Source organism: Lathyrus oleraceus, chromosome 6 (assembly GCF_024323335.1).
Source record: "Lathyrus oleraceus cultivar Zhongwan6 chromosome 6, CAAS_Psat_ZW6_1.0, whole genome shotgun sequence".
Classification (NCBI taxonomy): domain Eukaryota; kingdom Viridiplantae; phylum Streptophyta; class Magnoliopsida; order Fabales; family Fabaceae; genus Lathyrus; species Lathyrus oleraceus.
In genome coordinates this window covers 513,678,496-513,694,081 of record NC_066584.1, presented here as the reverse complement: position 1 = coordinate 513,694,081, position 15,586 = coordinate 513,678,496, and positions in this window count along the sequence as shown.

The window sequence follows — 15,586 nt, the reverse complement described above, 5'->3', positions numbered from 1 at the left end:
GAATCAAGAAGAAGATGTAAACCCCCGGGAATAGATAAACATGTGTTAAATGATATGAATGCAGAATGATGTGATGATGTGAATGCAATGCAGTGGCATGTCAATCAGGATTGCTGTATCTGCTTGAACATCTGTCGGGTTACACTGTCTGAAGAGAAAACCACTGAGGAATATAATACAAGATCAAAGCTCTGCTCCAGAAAACCGGGTTGGTTGGAGGTTAAGGTTTCCTGAATTTAGCCCGCCCCTCACTGGTAGGTTCTAAGAACAGAAGTTCGTCAACTTCAGCCCTTCAGTCGCGAATAATACGTTTACCACTGAAGGTTTGGCATTATTACGGGATAAAAGACCTCCACTGACTCCCCTCAATAGGACATCCTAAAGCAAGTTCCCAGTCTCGGGGTCCTCGGATTGATCAGCGAGAATGCGCCCACCAGAGCTAACATAATCACGTCTCGGAGGAGAGGCCTCGACTGAGTTCTCGGGAAATGGTCACCAGAGTCGATGATTTCTAAAGGAACATCATATCGTTACGGAACATCCGTAGGACATAATATATCCAAGAGAAACCTCGTCTGGGTGTGGTTCTTCACGAACGACTTAACGTAGCAACATGCCACGCAAGCCTCATGATCATCCACTCTAAAACCTGTGTGTACACTCAAGCCTGGGTAATGGGCTTATCTCTCGTAGAACATCCCATCCCAACAAACAAACAAACAGATCCAACAGATACAACAGATGCATGCAAGCGGGTAAGCAAATAAATGTACAAAAGCATGAACACCCAATAAACAAGAAATCACACAAGCTAGGAGGGACTCGCTTAGGGAAGATGGACCAGCAAGAGGTCAACTTCTTAGTGTCCCCAGCAGAGTCGCCAGCTGTCGCAACCTGAAAAATACAGTGCGCGAAAAAAACAACCGGCGAAAGAAAAAGACAGAAGAGTCGCCACCGTGCGTTATTCATCCCAAAGGAGGGAAAGGAAACGCTCGAAGTAAACCTGAAAAAGGAAAGGACAAGACGGGGTCTCGTAACCAAATCTTGGGTTCGGGAGTCGGTTATGTGAAGGGAAGGTATTAGCACCCCTACGCATTCGTAGTACTCTACGGGATCCACTTTTGTAGTTCTTGTCTAAAGGGTGTGGGTTTACCTAATGTGTTTATTTACTAAAAAGGTTAAGAGAAATGACTCGCGCGGATGTCGCATCCACTGCATACGTATCTCATATGAATATGAGAATCAGAGTCTTCGTAGCTCGGCTGACCTATGGGTTGGGGGATGTGTGCTCGCTAAGACATCACGTCTTATGCCTACGTATCTCATCTGGAATGAGAATCAGAGCAAGCCGTAGTTCGGCTAACTACGGGGTTGTGGATTGGGTTTTGGACGAACGACGTCACTACGCAATCTACAGGATGCTCGACCTTTGGAGACTTACTCGCCTGTAGTAGAAGGAGTAAACGTGTGTTTCGGGTTTTAGGGTTTGGGATGCTCGAGGGCAAACAGGCAGTCCTTGACGAAGGAACCTGTAAAAAAAATAAACACAAAAACATTGCCTCCTATCGAGGTCTTCCAGCTAGGAAAGCAGTAAAATGCGGGAAAAATGTAAAAGTACCACGCGGATAAAGATCCGAAGTAACAACAGTTAGAGGAATGGGAAACCCAGGGATCCTTTCAAGCTAAACACCATCAAAGAAAGTGAGTCAGTACAGGTAATTGGAATGAAACCTCCAGGGGGTATCCCACAAATAAAGTGGAAAACCACGCAAGTTATCCCTGCAAAAGTCATGTGAGCCCTCACAAAAACTCAACAAACAGGTTAGAGACAAAAAAAAATAGGGTAATCAAGGGTTGCCCCCAAATCAAAATGTAACCACATGAATCATGCCATTAAAATTCACAAAAAAGACATCCATCAAAAGGGTATCAAAATTCACCCATAATACCTCATACATTTAGAGCATTCAAATTAAAGGCATAAAGATGATGGATATAGGGCAAACCTAATTGGAGAGCTTGATTGAAATTGAGTTGCACCCGTGAGGTTTACAAAACAATCTTTAGGGTTTATGTGAGGCAGAGGTGATTCTGTGCAGTTGAGTTCCCTTCAGGGTTTGGAGGCTGCTCTGAGTTCTCTGTCAGGTTTCTCTCCGGGTTTTGTCCAGGGTTTTGTTTCAAGGAAACCCCAGAGTATTTTGATTCTCCTCCTTTTTCTCAAGTGAAGCCTTGGTATTTATAGACTGAATTTCATGGATTTGTGGGCTCAAATGAGAGAGACCCAAGTCCAAAAAATTTTGTTATATTTTATTTATTTATTTAATTAATTTTATTTATTTATTTATTTTTAACTTTTTTTTTTTTTCGTTTTTTTTTTTTTAAAGTTTCTTGCATCTAATTCTGATTGACATGATGAAATGCAATGTATCTAATGTTAAATGACCTAAAAATGAATGCATGCATGAGGTGTAAAGCGTATGCTTCTAGAAAAAATGAAGGGTAAATTTTGGGGTATTACAGCATCATATCGTGAAAAAGAGTAGTCATTGCTCTCTGGTAAGTTGCACCAACATTCTTTAGACCGAAAGGCATCACTCTATAACAGAATGTTCCCCAGGGTGTAATGAATGTGGTCTTCTCCATATCTTCGGGTGCCATTTTGATCTGATTATATCTGGAAAATCCATCCATAAACGAAAAAACTTTGAATTTAGCAGTATTGTCTACCAACATATCAATGTGTGAGAGAGGGAAATCATCTTTCGAATTAGCTCTATTCAAATATCTATAATCGACACACATGCGGACTTTTCCATCTTTCTTCGGTACATGCACAATATTGGCCACCCATTACGGATACTCAGTAGTTACAAGGAAACCGACATCAATCTGCTTTTGCACTTCCTCTTTGATCTTCACAGCCATATCAGGATGCGTTCTTCTCAACTTCTGTTTCACTGGCGGGCATTCTGGCTTCAATAGCAATCTATGCTCCACAACATTAGAATCCAAACCAGGCATGTCTTGATAGGACCAAGCAAACACATCTGAATACTCTCGAAGAAGATCAATCAACCCCTTCTTAGCATCTGGACACAGACCAGACCTAATCTTGACTTCCTTCACATCATCTTCGGAACCCAAGTTGACTAGCTCAATATGCTCTTCAAACGGCTGAACAGCCTTCTCATCCTGCTCAAGAAGACGAGACAATTCATCACTCAAACACAGGGAATTCAAAATTCGGAGAAGGAGAAGGATCATTGTATTCAATGGGGTTAGGAACCAACCTGCATAATAATTTTATATTTTGATTTTAGAGAAGTGAATTTGTGACCAAATATTATGCAGATTGAAAATTATATTGTTTATTTATGTTTTTTTTTTGTGATTACCATTTTCAGAAATAAGCAAAAAGTAAAAATAAACATCAAAGATGTGGATGAATATGATTAATTTTATTGATGATCAATTTAAAATGCCCAAACAATGTTCACTTCTCCCTTAGGCACAGGAGAAGGATTTTAAAATATAAAAAGCAATTACTTAGATCGATGGAAAATAACAGAAATATCAACAGCAGTCCAATTGTTGCATGTCTGTCCATGCGTCACAAAGTTGGTGCAGTCTTCCTCTTCATTGTCCCCTAGTATAGCAGCTAAGTGTTAATCATTCCCATGAGTGAACCCTCCTCTATGGAAACTGAGTTGCATCTCTTTAGATCTAACGGTTGACGATCCCTTCTGCAACCCCAAACCAGTTCTTCCCTTGTTTTCAGCAACCTCTACCACGCGCCCCCACTGATCAACAAGACCCTCCTCAAAAATCTTTTGAGCATATTTCAGGGAGGACATAGGTTCCCCAACTCTCTTCTCAGTAGCAATAGATAAGGCTTGGTACGGCGTTCCAACCTCATCCTCAGATTCCACATATGAGAAAGATGACAGATGGCTAACCAACAGCGCTTTCTCACCTCATACAATCACCAATTTGCCATTCTTGACAAATTTGAGCTTCTGGTGCAGAGTGGAAGTAACAACCCCTGCCTCGTGAATCCATAGCCTTCCCAACAAACAGCTGTAGCCCGGGTGAATATACATTACTTGGAAATTAATTTGAAAATCACTCGGACCTATCTTGACTGGAAGGTCCACTTCTCCAATGACAGTCTTGCGAGAGCCATCGAAGGCTTTGACAATTACTCCACTATACCTCATGGGAGCTCCTTGGCAAGATAACTTTGACAATGTTGACTTCGGAAGCACATTGAGTGACGATCCAGTGTCAACTAGCACGTTTGACAAAGCATCTTCTTTGCAATTCATCAAAATATGCAAAGCCAGATTGTGATTTCTTCCCTCCTCAGGGAGTTCTTCATCGCAAAAGCTCAAATTATTGCATGAAGTGATGTTAGCTACAATATGATCAAATTGAGCCACAATAACATCTGGCTCCACGTATGCCTGTTCAAGAACTCTCTGGAGTGCTTCTCTGTGCGCTTCAAAATTCAAAAGCAGAGACAACACGGAAATCTTTGAGGGAGTCTGGAGTAACTGCTCAACCACGGTGAATTCACTCCTCTTGATCAGTCGGAGTACCTCATCATCATCACTATTGGCTTTCAAATTGCTGGATTCACCAGGCTTATCTTTTGAACAACCCACAGGATCTACAATAGGCACCTCCGCCTTCTTACCAACAATCAATTCTTCCCTATTCTCTGGGAACACCGGTCCAAAAACTCGACCACTGTGGGTCACCTTCGTCACATCTGCAATGCTCACTATTGAACTGGTCCTAGGCAACGAGACCTCTTGACCTTTCTCTACCATCGTAACATTGTATTGATACGGTACAACCTTATCAGATGCATACGGGATTGGGCCCGCCAACCGTTTTACTAATGGCGAAACTGATCTATTGCTGACATTCTGATTATTGCTACTATCATACTGAATCACCAACCGCTCTGGTTGTTTGAAAACGGGAACAATGACATTGACATCGTCATCTACATGCCGGGATTGAACAATCTGGATCATGCCTTCATCCATCAGGTGTTGGATGTCCCTTTTCACAACAACACACCCTCTTGGGTTCACACTACAAATATGACAGCCATCGTGATCATGTTCACATTCACTCACCAAACAGATATCTTTATGCATTTGCACCAAAGATCTTCGGATAAACCGGACATCAAAAACCTTAAATTCACCTGGACAGCCGTCCACCATATTCACTAAGGTATTCCCATGAGCAGGCAAAGGATTAGCTTTCATATTAGGCGCGCGATCTTCAAAAGACACCATGCCACTCTTCATAAGCTTTTGCACATCGTACTTCAGTGGATAATAGTTCTCAATATCGTGCCCAGGTGCACCCTGGTGAAAAGGACAACGAAGTTCAAGTTTATACCACCAAGGAAGTGGTTCTGGTATTTGCGGCGGGTTCCTCGGTTGAATCAAATTCTTAAGGACTAAAGATGGGCATAATTCTGCATATGACATAGGAATTGGGTCGAAAGAGACCTTCTTCCTCTGGAAGTTCTATTGTTGGTGATGATTGTTGTTGGAATTGTTATTGTTGTAGGTGTTCGTTCTTTGTTGCGGTTGTTGTTGTTGACGTTGATTTTGGTATTGATGTTGTTGTTGTTATTGAATTGGTGTTGTTTTCTGATTTGAAAATACTGGAATGACGAAAGATACTTGATGATGATGATGTTGACGGGATGGTTGATTTCTTCTTGCTTGAGGCTTCCTCTACCTCCCGCTTGAGATAGCATTGGTCTTATTATCCTTCCTCTTGCTAAATTACTCCCATACTTCTGGCTAGTCGACGCCTCCTCTTTTGACAATCGTCCTTCACGAACCCCTTCTTCAAGTCTCATCCCCATATTTACCATTTCAGTAAAATCACTGGAGGCACTGGCAATCATGCGTTCATAGTAAAATGAACTCAGGGTTTTCAGAAAGATTTTCGTCATCTCTTTCTCCTCCAAACGAGGAGTGATCTGGGCAGCCAACTCCCTCTAATGCTGGGCATACTCCTTGAATGTCTCTTTATCTTTCTGAGACATGGACCTCAGCTGGTCCCTATCTGGCGCCATATCCACGTTGTACTTGTACTGTTTCAAGAAAGCCTCACCTAGATCATTGAAAGTGCGGATGCTTGCACTATTTAACCCCATATACCAACGAAGGGCAGCTCCTGTCAGGCTATCTTGGAAATAGTGAATCAACATCTGGTCATTATCTATTTGAGTTAACATCTTGCGGGCATACATCACAAGATGACTGAGTGGGCAGGAGTTCCCTTTATACTTCTCAAAGTTAGGCACTCTGAATTTTACTGGGATTTTGACATTGGGCATTAAGCACAATTCAACAGCACTCTTCCCAAACAAATCTTTGCCTCTCAGCATTTTCAGTTCTTTGTGCAGCTCAAGGAATTGGTCTTTCATCTCATCCATCTTCTCACAGACGTCCGGGCCCTCAGATGGCTCGGAATGATAGATAGTGTCTTCTACACGCGGAAAAGTTTGCACGACGTGGCATAGACATGACCGGGATAGATGCCGGCATGGAAGAAAAAGTGGGAGTGAAACCCTCTAGCACAAAATTAGGTGGCATTCCCCAAGGGAATCCAGCAGGAAGGTTGAGAGCGAAGTGGGCGGTGGCAGCAGGCACTGTAGAAGTAACCACTTTTGAAATGACTGTCCTCGCGGGAGGAGTTGCTGGCGCTGTAGAAGCTTGGCTCGGGGCAGCAAGAACTTACTCCATCATGGAAGTCAGTCGGGCAATCTTGTCCTTCAGCTCTCGGTTCTCTTGCTCAAGATGTTCCATGATCTTTGGACGATTAACTCTGGTGTTATATTGGTGAGTCAGCTTGGCTAAAGCACAGAAGAAACACCAATCAGACACCTGGCCAAAACTTGCTTATGCAAATGATGCATGAAATGCAATGCTTGATTTTTTATTTCCAAGGAACTTACTGTATCATTTGCAAATATATAAAATTGAAATAGCAATTGCAATAATTTGATATGACCAAAAATCCCTTTTTCATTTATATAATTGGAAGGATTATACTGAGTACAATTTCAGAAACCAAATGAAAAATACAAGAGAAAAGGAGACTAGTCATCCTAAGGATCCCTAACAACAGTGTCAGAAGATCTGGCTGAAGGCGCGTACTTCCTTCGAATGCGACAAATCTCGGTCTCAAAAGAAGCGTTCATCTGAGTCTTCTCGAGGACAAGCTGGTCAAAAATCTTCTTCCAAGCAACGGAAGGCTGAGGCATGCTAGAAGATGAAACCTCTGGCTCTCTCTGTCTCTTCGTCACTCGGTATTCAAGTAGCTCAATCAGTGCATCTTTGTCCTTAGACTCCAATAGAAACTCTTCATGCTTCTTGCTCAAAGCATGGAAACGCTCTTCCCACATATCCTTCTCTTGCTTCATCTTGGCGAGTGCATCTTCCAACTCCTCTACATCTTGGTTAGGGAGAGTTAATGGCTCAACTGCAACCATAGACATAGGTCTTTCACAAGGATAAGGCATCTTCAACTCCATAGCTCTCTTCTACACCCAAAGAGTGTAAGCTTCCAAAGCTACACAATTGCACAACCCAAGCTCGAATTTTCCTTTCCTATGCACATTATGCCAAGCATGCATAATCTTCTGCTTCAAATGTTGGGGATCTTTACCCTTTTGGTAGAAAAGACCTTCTAACAACATGTTATTAGGTTTGTGTCTGAAGGGGAACCCAAGCTGACGACGAGCCAAAGCAGGATTGTAGCTAATTCCTCTTTGTGTACCAATGAGAGGCACATTAGAGAATTCACCACAACTATCAATAATCTCCAAACTGCTTAAGGATGGATCATACCAAACTATATCATCTTTAGTGAGAGACATAATTCTCTGAGACCACCTTAGACATTGTTTGTTCTCCATAAAAGCAGGCGTCTGAGGCAAGGGCGAAATAAAGCACTTGTACAGAAGAGGGATGCAACAAACAATCTTTACCCTCATGCACTTCGGTCATCAACCAGTCTGTTTCGTGTCTATCCACGCATCTGAGCAAAACCATGTTGAAGTTTCTCTTGTACAGTACATCACCATTCAAGTAGAAATTACCGGCTAACCTTCTCAAAGTCTTCTTATCTTTCAAAGGTGCCCCAGGCGGGTAAATCTGACTTTGGAGGAAACACTTGATGTCCTAATACCACAACTTCTCGTCTTTGATCTCTTCCACAACAAACACATGAGATAGCCTATCAAGACGTGTCACAGATAAATTGGGAACTTCATTCCAATACTTCATTACAATCATTGATGCCAATGTTGCAAGAGCATCTGCTATCCGATTCTCATCTCGAGGGATATGATGAAATTCAACCTTTCTAAAGAAAGTTGAAATCCTCCTCGCGTAATCTCTATATGGTACCAAACCGGGTTGATTCGTCTCCCATTCTCCTTTGATCTGATTCACAACCAAAGCCGAATCACCGAAGACTCCAAATACTTGATTCTGATATTCATGGCCTCTTCAAGCCCCATAATGCAAGCTTCATATTCTGCCATGTTGTTTGTGCACTTGAAAGTCAATCTAGCTGTAAATGGTAGATGCGTGCCTTGAGGAGTAATAATCACTGCCCCAATTCCATTTCCATATTGATTAACAGCTCCATCAAATACCATGCCCCAACGGGAACCAGGTTCTGGCCCTTCTTCTAGCAATGGTTCATCACAATCTTTCATTTTCAAATACAAAATCTCTTCATCAGGAAAGTCAAACTGCACTGACTGATAATCTTCAATTGGTTGGTGAGCCAAATGGTCAGCCAAGATACTACCTTTGATCGCTTTCTGAGATCGGTATTCAATATCATACTCTGATAACAACATCTACCAACGGGAAATCCTCCCAGTTAAAGCAGGCTTCTCAAATATATACTTGATTCGATCCATTTTAGATATCAACCAAGTGGTATGATTCAACATATACTGACGCAGACGCTTAACAGCCCAAGCCAATGCGCAACAAGTCTTCTCAAGCATTGAATACCGAGTCTCACAGTCGGTGAATTTCTTCCTGAGGTAGTAAATTGCAGATGTTTTCTTCCCAGTCTCATCTTGTTGACCAAGAACACAACCCATACTATCTTCTAACACAGTCAAATACATGATCAATGGTATTCCTTCAACATGTGGAGACAAAATAGGAGGCTCAAGCAAATATTCCTTGATACTATCAAATGCTTTCTGGAAGTCTTCGGTCCAATCACAAGACTGATCTTTCTGAAAAAGCTTGAATATAGGCGGACATGTGGCAGTCATGTGGGAAATGAATATGGAAATATAATTCAAGCGGCCGAGAAAACCTCTGACTTGCTTCTCAGTTTTGGGCGCAGGCATCTCTTGTATTGCTTTGACCTTGGCAGGATCAACTTTAATACCCTTCTCGCTGACAATAAAGCCCAACAACTTACCGGAACGAACACCAAAAGTACACTTATTGGGATTCAAGCGGAGTTTATATTTCCTCAAACGCTGGAATAGCTTCAACAAATGCTTAACATGTTCCTCTTCATCAATAGATTTAGCAATCATGTCATCGACATAAACTTCTATCTCTTTATGCATCATATCGTGAAAAAGAGTAGTCATTGCTCTCTGGTAAGTTGCACCAACATTCTTTAGACCGAAAGGCATCACTCTATAACAGAATGTTCCCCAGGGTGTAATGAATGTGGTCTTCTCCATATCTTCGGGTGCCATTTTGATCTGATTATATATGGAAAATCCATCCATAAACGAAGAAACTTTGAATTTAGCAGTATTGTCTACCAACATATCAATGTGTGAGAGAGGGAAATCATCTTTCGAATTAGCTCTATTCAAATATCTATAATCGACACACAGGCGGACTTTTCCATCTTTCTTCGATACATGCACAATATTGGCCACCCATTACGGATACTCAGCAGTTACAAGGAAACCGACATCAATCTGCTTTTACACTTCCTCTTTGATCTTCACAGCCATATCAGGATGCGTTCTTCTCAACTTCTGTTTGACTGGCGGGCATTCTGGCTTCAACAGCAATCTATGCTCCACAATATTAGAATCCAAACCAGGCATGTCTTGATAGGACCAAGCAAACACATCTGAATACTCTCGAAGAAGATCAATCAACCCCTTCTTAGCATCTGGACACAGACGAGACCCAATCTTGACATCCTTCACATCATCTTCGGAACCCAAGTTGACTAGCTCAATATGCTCTTCAAACGGCTGAACAGCCTTCTCATCCTGCTCAAGAAGACGAGACAATTCATCACTCACCTCTATATCACTTTCCTCCTCGGCTTCAAACACAAGGAATTCAAAATTCGAAGAAGGAGAAGCATCATTGTATTCAATGGGGTTAGGAACCAACCTGCATAATAATTTTATATTTTGATTTTAGAGAAGTGAATTTGTGACCAAATATTATACAGATGGAAAATTATATTGTTTATTTATGTTTTTTTTTTGTGATTACCATTTTCAGAAATAAGCAAAAAGTAAAAATAAACATCAAAGATGTGGATGAATAGGATTAATTTTATTGATGATCAATTAAAAATGCCCAAACAATGTTCACTTCTCTGTTAGGCACAGGAGAAGGATTTTAAAATATAAAAAGCAATTACTTAGATCGATGGAAAATAACAGAAATATCAACAGCAGTCCAATTGTTGCATGTCTGTCCATGCGTCACAAAGTTGGTGCAGTCTTCCTCTTCATTGTCCCCTAGTATAGCAGCTAAGTGTTATTCATTCCCATGAATGAACCCTCCGCTATGGAAACTGAGTTGCATCTCTTCAGATCTAACGATTGACGATCCCTTCTGCAACCCCAAACCAGTTCTTCCCTTGTTTTCAGCAACCTCTACCACGCGCCCCCACTGATCAACAAGACCCTCCTCAAAAATCTTCTGAGCATATTTCAGGGAGGACATAGGTTCCCCAACTCTCTTCTCAGTAGCAATAGATAAGGCTTGGTACGGCGTTCCAACCTCATCCTCAGATTCCACATATGAGAAAGATGACAGATGGCTAACCAACAACACTTTCTCACCTCATACAATCACCAATTTTCCATTCTTGACAAATTTGAGCTTCTGGTGCAGAGTGGAAGTAACAGCCCCTGCCTCATGAATCCATGGCCTTCCCAACAAACAGCTGTATGCCGGGTGAATATCCATTACTTGAAAATTAATTTGAAAATCACTCGGACCTATCTTGACTGGAAGGTCCACTTCTCCAATGACAGTCTTGCGAGAGCCATCGAAGGCTTTGACAATTACTCCACTGTACCTCATGGGAGCTCCTTGGCAAGATAAATTTGACAATGTTGACTTCGGAAGCACATTGAGTGACGACCCAGTGTCAACTAGCACATTTGACAAAGCATCTTCTTTGCAATTCATCAAAATATGCAAAGCCGGATTGTGATTTCTTTCCTCCTCAGGGAGTTATTCATCGCAAAAGCTCAAATTATTGCATGAAGTGATGTTAGCTACAATATGATCAAATTGAGCCACAATAACATCTTGCTCCATGTATGCCTGTTCAAGAACTCTCTGGAGTGCTTCTCTGTGCGCTTCAAAATTCAAAAGCAGAGACAACAAGAAAATCTTTGAGGGAGTCTGGAGTAACTGCTCAACCACGTTGAATTCACTCCTCTTGATCAGTTGGAGTACCTCATCATCATCACTATTGGCTTTTCAATTGCTGGATTCACCAAGCTTATCTTTTGAGCAACCCACAGGATCTACAATAGGCACCTCCGCCTTCTTACCAACAATCAATTCTTCCTTACTCTCTGGGAACACCGGTCCAAAAACTCGACCACTAGGGGTCACCTTCGTCACATTTGCAATGCTCACTACTGAACTGGTCGTAAGCAACGAGACCTCTTGACCTTTCTCTACCATCGTAGCATTGTATTGATACGGTACAGCCTTATCAGATGCATACGGGACTGGGCCCGCCAACCGTATTACTAATGGCAAAACTGATATATTGCTGACATTTTGATTATTGCTACTATCATACTGACTCACCAACCGCTCTGGTTGTTTGAAAACAGGATTAATGACATTGACATCGTCATCTACATGACGAGATTGAACAATCTGGATCATGCCTTCATCCATCAGGTGCTGGATGTCCCTTTTCACAACAACACACCCTCTTGGGTTCACACTACAAATATGACAGCCATCGTGATCATGTTCACATTCACTCACCAAACAGATATCTTTATGCATTTGCACCAAAGATCTTCGGATAAACCGGACATCAAAAACCTTAAATTCACCTGGACAGCCGTCCATCATATTCACTGAGGTATCCCATGAGCGGGCAAAGGATTAGCTTTCACATTAGGCGCGCTGTCTTCAAAAGACACCATGCCACTCTTCATAAGCTTTTGCACATCGTACTTCAGCGGATAACAGTTCTCAATATCGTGCCCAGGTGCACCTTGGTGAAAATCACAACGAAGTTCAGGTTTATACCACCAAGGAAGTGGTTCTGGTATTTGCGGCGGGTTCCTCGGTTGAATCAAATTCTTAAGGACTAAAGATGGGTACAATTCTACATATGACATAGGAATTGGGTCGAAAGAGACCTTCTTCCTCTGGAAGTTCTATTGCTGGTGATGATTGTTGTTGGAATTGTTATTGTTGTAGGTATTCGTTCTTTGTTGCGGTTGTTATTGTTGACGTTGATTTTGGTATTGATGTTGTTGTTGTTATTGAATTGGTGTTGTGTTTTGATTTGAAAATACTGGAATGACGGAAGATACTTGATGATGATGATGTTGACGGGATGGTTGATTTCTTCTTGCTTGAGGCCTCCTCTACCTCCCACTTGAGATATCATTGGTCTCATTATCCTTCCTCTTGCTAAAATTACTCCCATACTTCTGGCTAGTCGACGCCTCCTCTTTTGACAATCGTCCTTCACGGACCCCTTCTTCAAGTCTCATCCTCATATTTACCATTTCAGTAAAATCACTGGAGGCACTGGCAATCATGCGTTCATAGTAAAATGAACTCAGGGTTTTCATAAAGTGATCTGGGCAGCCAACTCCCTTCAACGCTGGGCATACTCCTTGAATGTCTCTTTATCTTTCTGAGACATGGACCTCAGCTGGTCCCTATCTGGCGCCATATCCACGTTGTACTTGTACTGTTTCAAGAAAGCCTCACCTAGATCATTGAAAGTGCGGATGCTTGCACTATTTAACCCCATATACCAACGAAGTGCAGCTCCTGTCAGGCTATCTTGGAAATAGTGAATCAACAGCTGGTCATTATCTGTTTGAGTTGACATCTTACGGGCATACATCACAAGATGACTGAGTGGGCAGGAGTTCCCTTTATACTTCTCAAAGTCAGGCACTCTGAATTTTACTGGGATTTTGACATTGGGCACTAAGCACAGTTCAACAGCAGTCTTCCCAAACAAATCTTTGCCTCTCAGCATTTTCAGTTCTTTGCGCAGCTCAAGGAATTGGTCTTTCATCTCATCCATCTTCTCATAGACGTCTGGGACCTCAGATGGCTCGGAATGATAGATAGTGTCTTCTACACGCGGAAAAGTTTGCACGACGGGAGGTGGCACAGACATGATCGGGATAGATGCCGGCATGGAAGCAAAAGTGGGAGTGAAACCCTCTGGCACAAAATTAGGTGGCATTCCCCAAGGGAATCCAGTAGGAAGATTGAGAGCGAAGTGGGCGGTGGCAGTAGGCACTGTAGAAGTAACCACTTCGGAAATGACTGTCCTCGTGGGAGGAGTTGTTGGCGTTGGAGAAGCTTGGCTCGGGGCAGCAAGAACTTACTCCGTCATGGAAGTCAGACGGGCAATCTCGTCTTTCAGCTCTTGGTTCTCTTGCTCAAGGTGTTCCATGATCTTTGGACGATTAGCTCTGGTGTTGTACCGGTGAGTCAGCTTAGCTAAAGCACAGAAGAAACACCAATCAAACACCTTTCCAAAACCTGCTTATGCAAATGATGCATGAAATGCAATGCTTGATTTTTTATTTCCAATGAACTTACTGTATCATTTGCAAATATATAAAATTGAAATAGCAATTGCAATAATTTGATATGACCAAAAATCCCTTTTTATTTATATAAATTGGAAGGATTATACTGAGTACAATTTTAGAAACCAAATGAAAAATACAAGAAAAATGGAGACTGGTCATCCTAAGGATCCCTAACAACAGTGGTAGAAGATCTGGCTGAAAGCGTGTACTTCCTTCGAATGCGACAAATCTTGGTCTCAAAAGAAGCCTTCATCTGAGTCTTCTCGAGGACAAGCTGGTCAAAAATCTTCTTCCAAGCAACGGAAGGCTGAGGCATGCTAGAAGATGAAACCTCTGGCTCTCTCTGTCTCTTCGTCACTCAGTCTTCAAGTAGCTCAATCAGTGCATCTTTGTCCTTAGACTCCAATAGCAACTCTTAATGCTTTTTTCTCAAAGCATGGAAATGCTCTTCCCACATATCCCTCTCTTGCTTCATCTTGGCGAGCGCATCTTCCAACTCCTCTACATCTTGGTTAGGGAGAGTTAATGGCTCAACCGCAACCATAAACATAGGTCTTTCACAAGGATAAGGCATCTTCAACTCCATAGCTCTCTTCTTCACCCAAATAGTGTAAGCTTCCAAAGCTACACAATTGCGCGGACCAAGCTCAGATCTTTCTTTCCTATGCACATTATGTCAAGCATGCACAATCTTCTGCTTCAAATGTTGGGGATCTTTACCCTCTTGGTAGAAAAGACCTTCTAACAACATGTTATTAGGTTTGTGTCTCTAAGGTTCTCAGCTCCTCAGTCCCAATTAGAAATAGTAATGCCTAACCCCAAATACTTGTGTGACATTCCCAAATCCAAAGGAGTCTCTACTGAGCAGATGGGTCTCATGCCAACTTGTTAAGGACTACTCCACACAAGTCGAACATGACTATACCATCCTCCTATCTTAATTGCACTCAAGTTCGGGTTAGAACTTATCTCACCACTTAGAGATCACCAAGCACAACAAGCAGATTATATCACACATACATATATACAAACATCACATTTATAGAAATATATTCACACAAAAAGTAGGCTAAACCCACTGGAGACTACTCCCCAGCAGAGTCTCCACTTAATTTCTGTAGCGGGAAATTCATGGTCATCAAGCTATCGACAAGCTAGAGATCAATTAACAAGAGTCTCCACCGCGCTTTTATTGTTTCCAAGGGAAAAGGGAAAAAGTACGAACAAAACCCAATAAGTAAGAAGTTTTCAAATAAAAACTAATAAAAGTCAGAGATCACAGGTAAGGGGGTTGGTTACACAGAAGGAATATGTTAGCACCCAAAGTATCCTAGGTACTCCTAGGGAGCCCTTTTTGTGTGCATATGTATTTTGTACATAGTGATGTTTACAAACAAATAGAATGGGGGGATGAGAAAAGAATTGATTAATTATATTTTTGTGTTTGACAAGACCTTCGGTCTTGTGCCTACG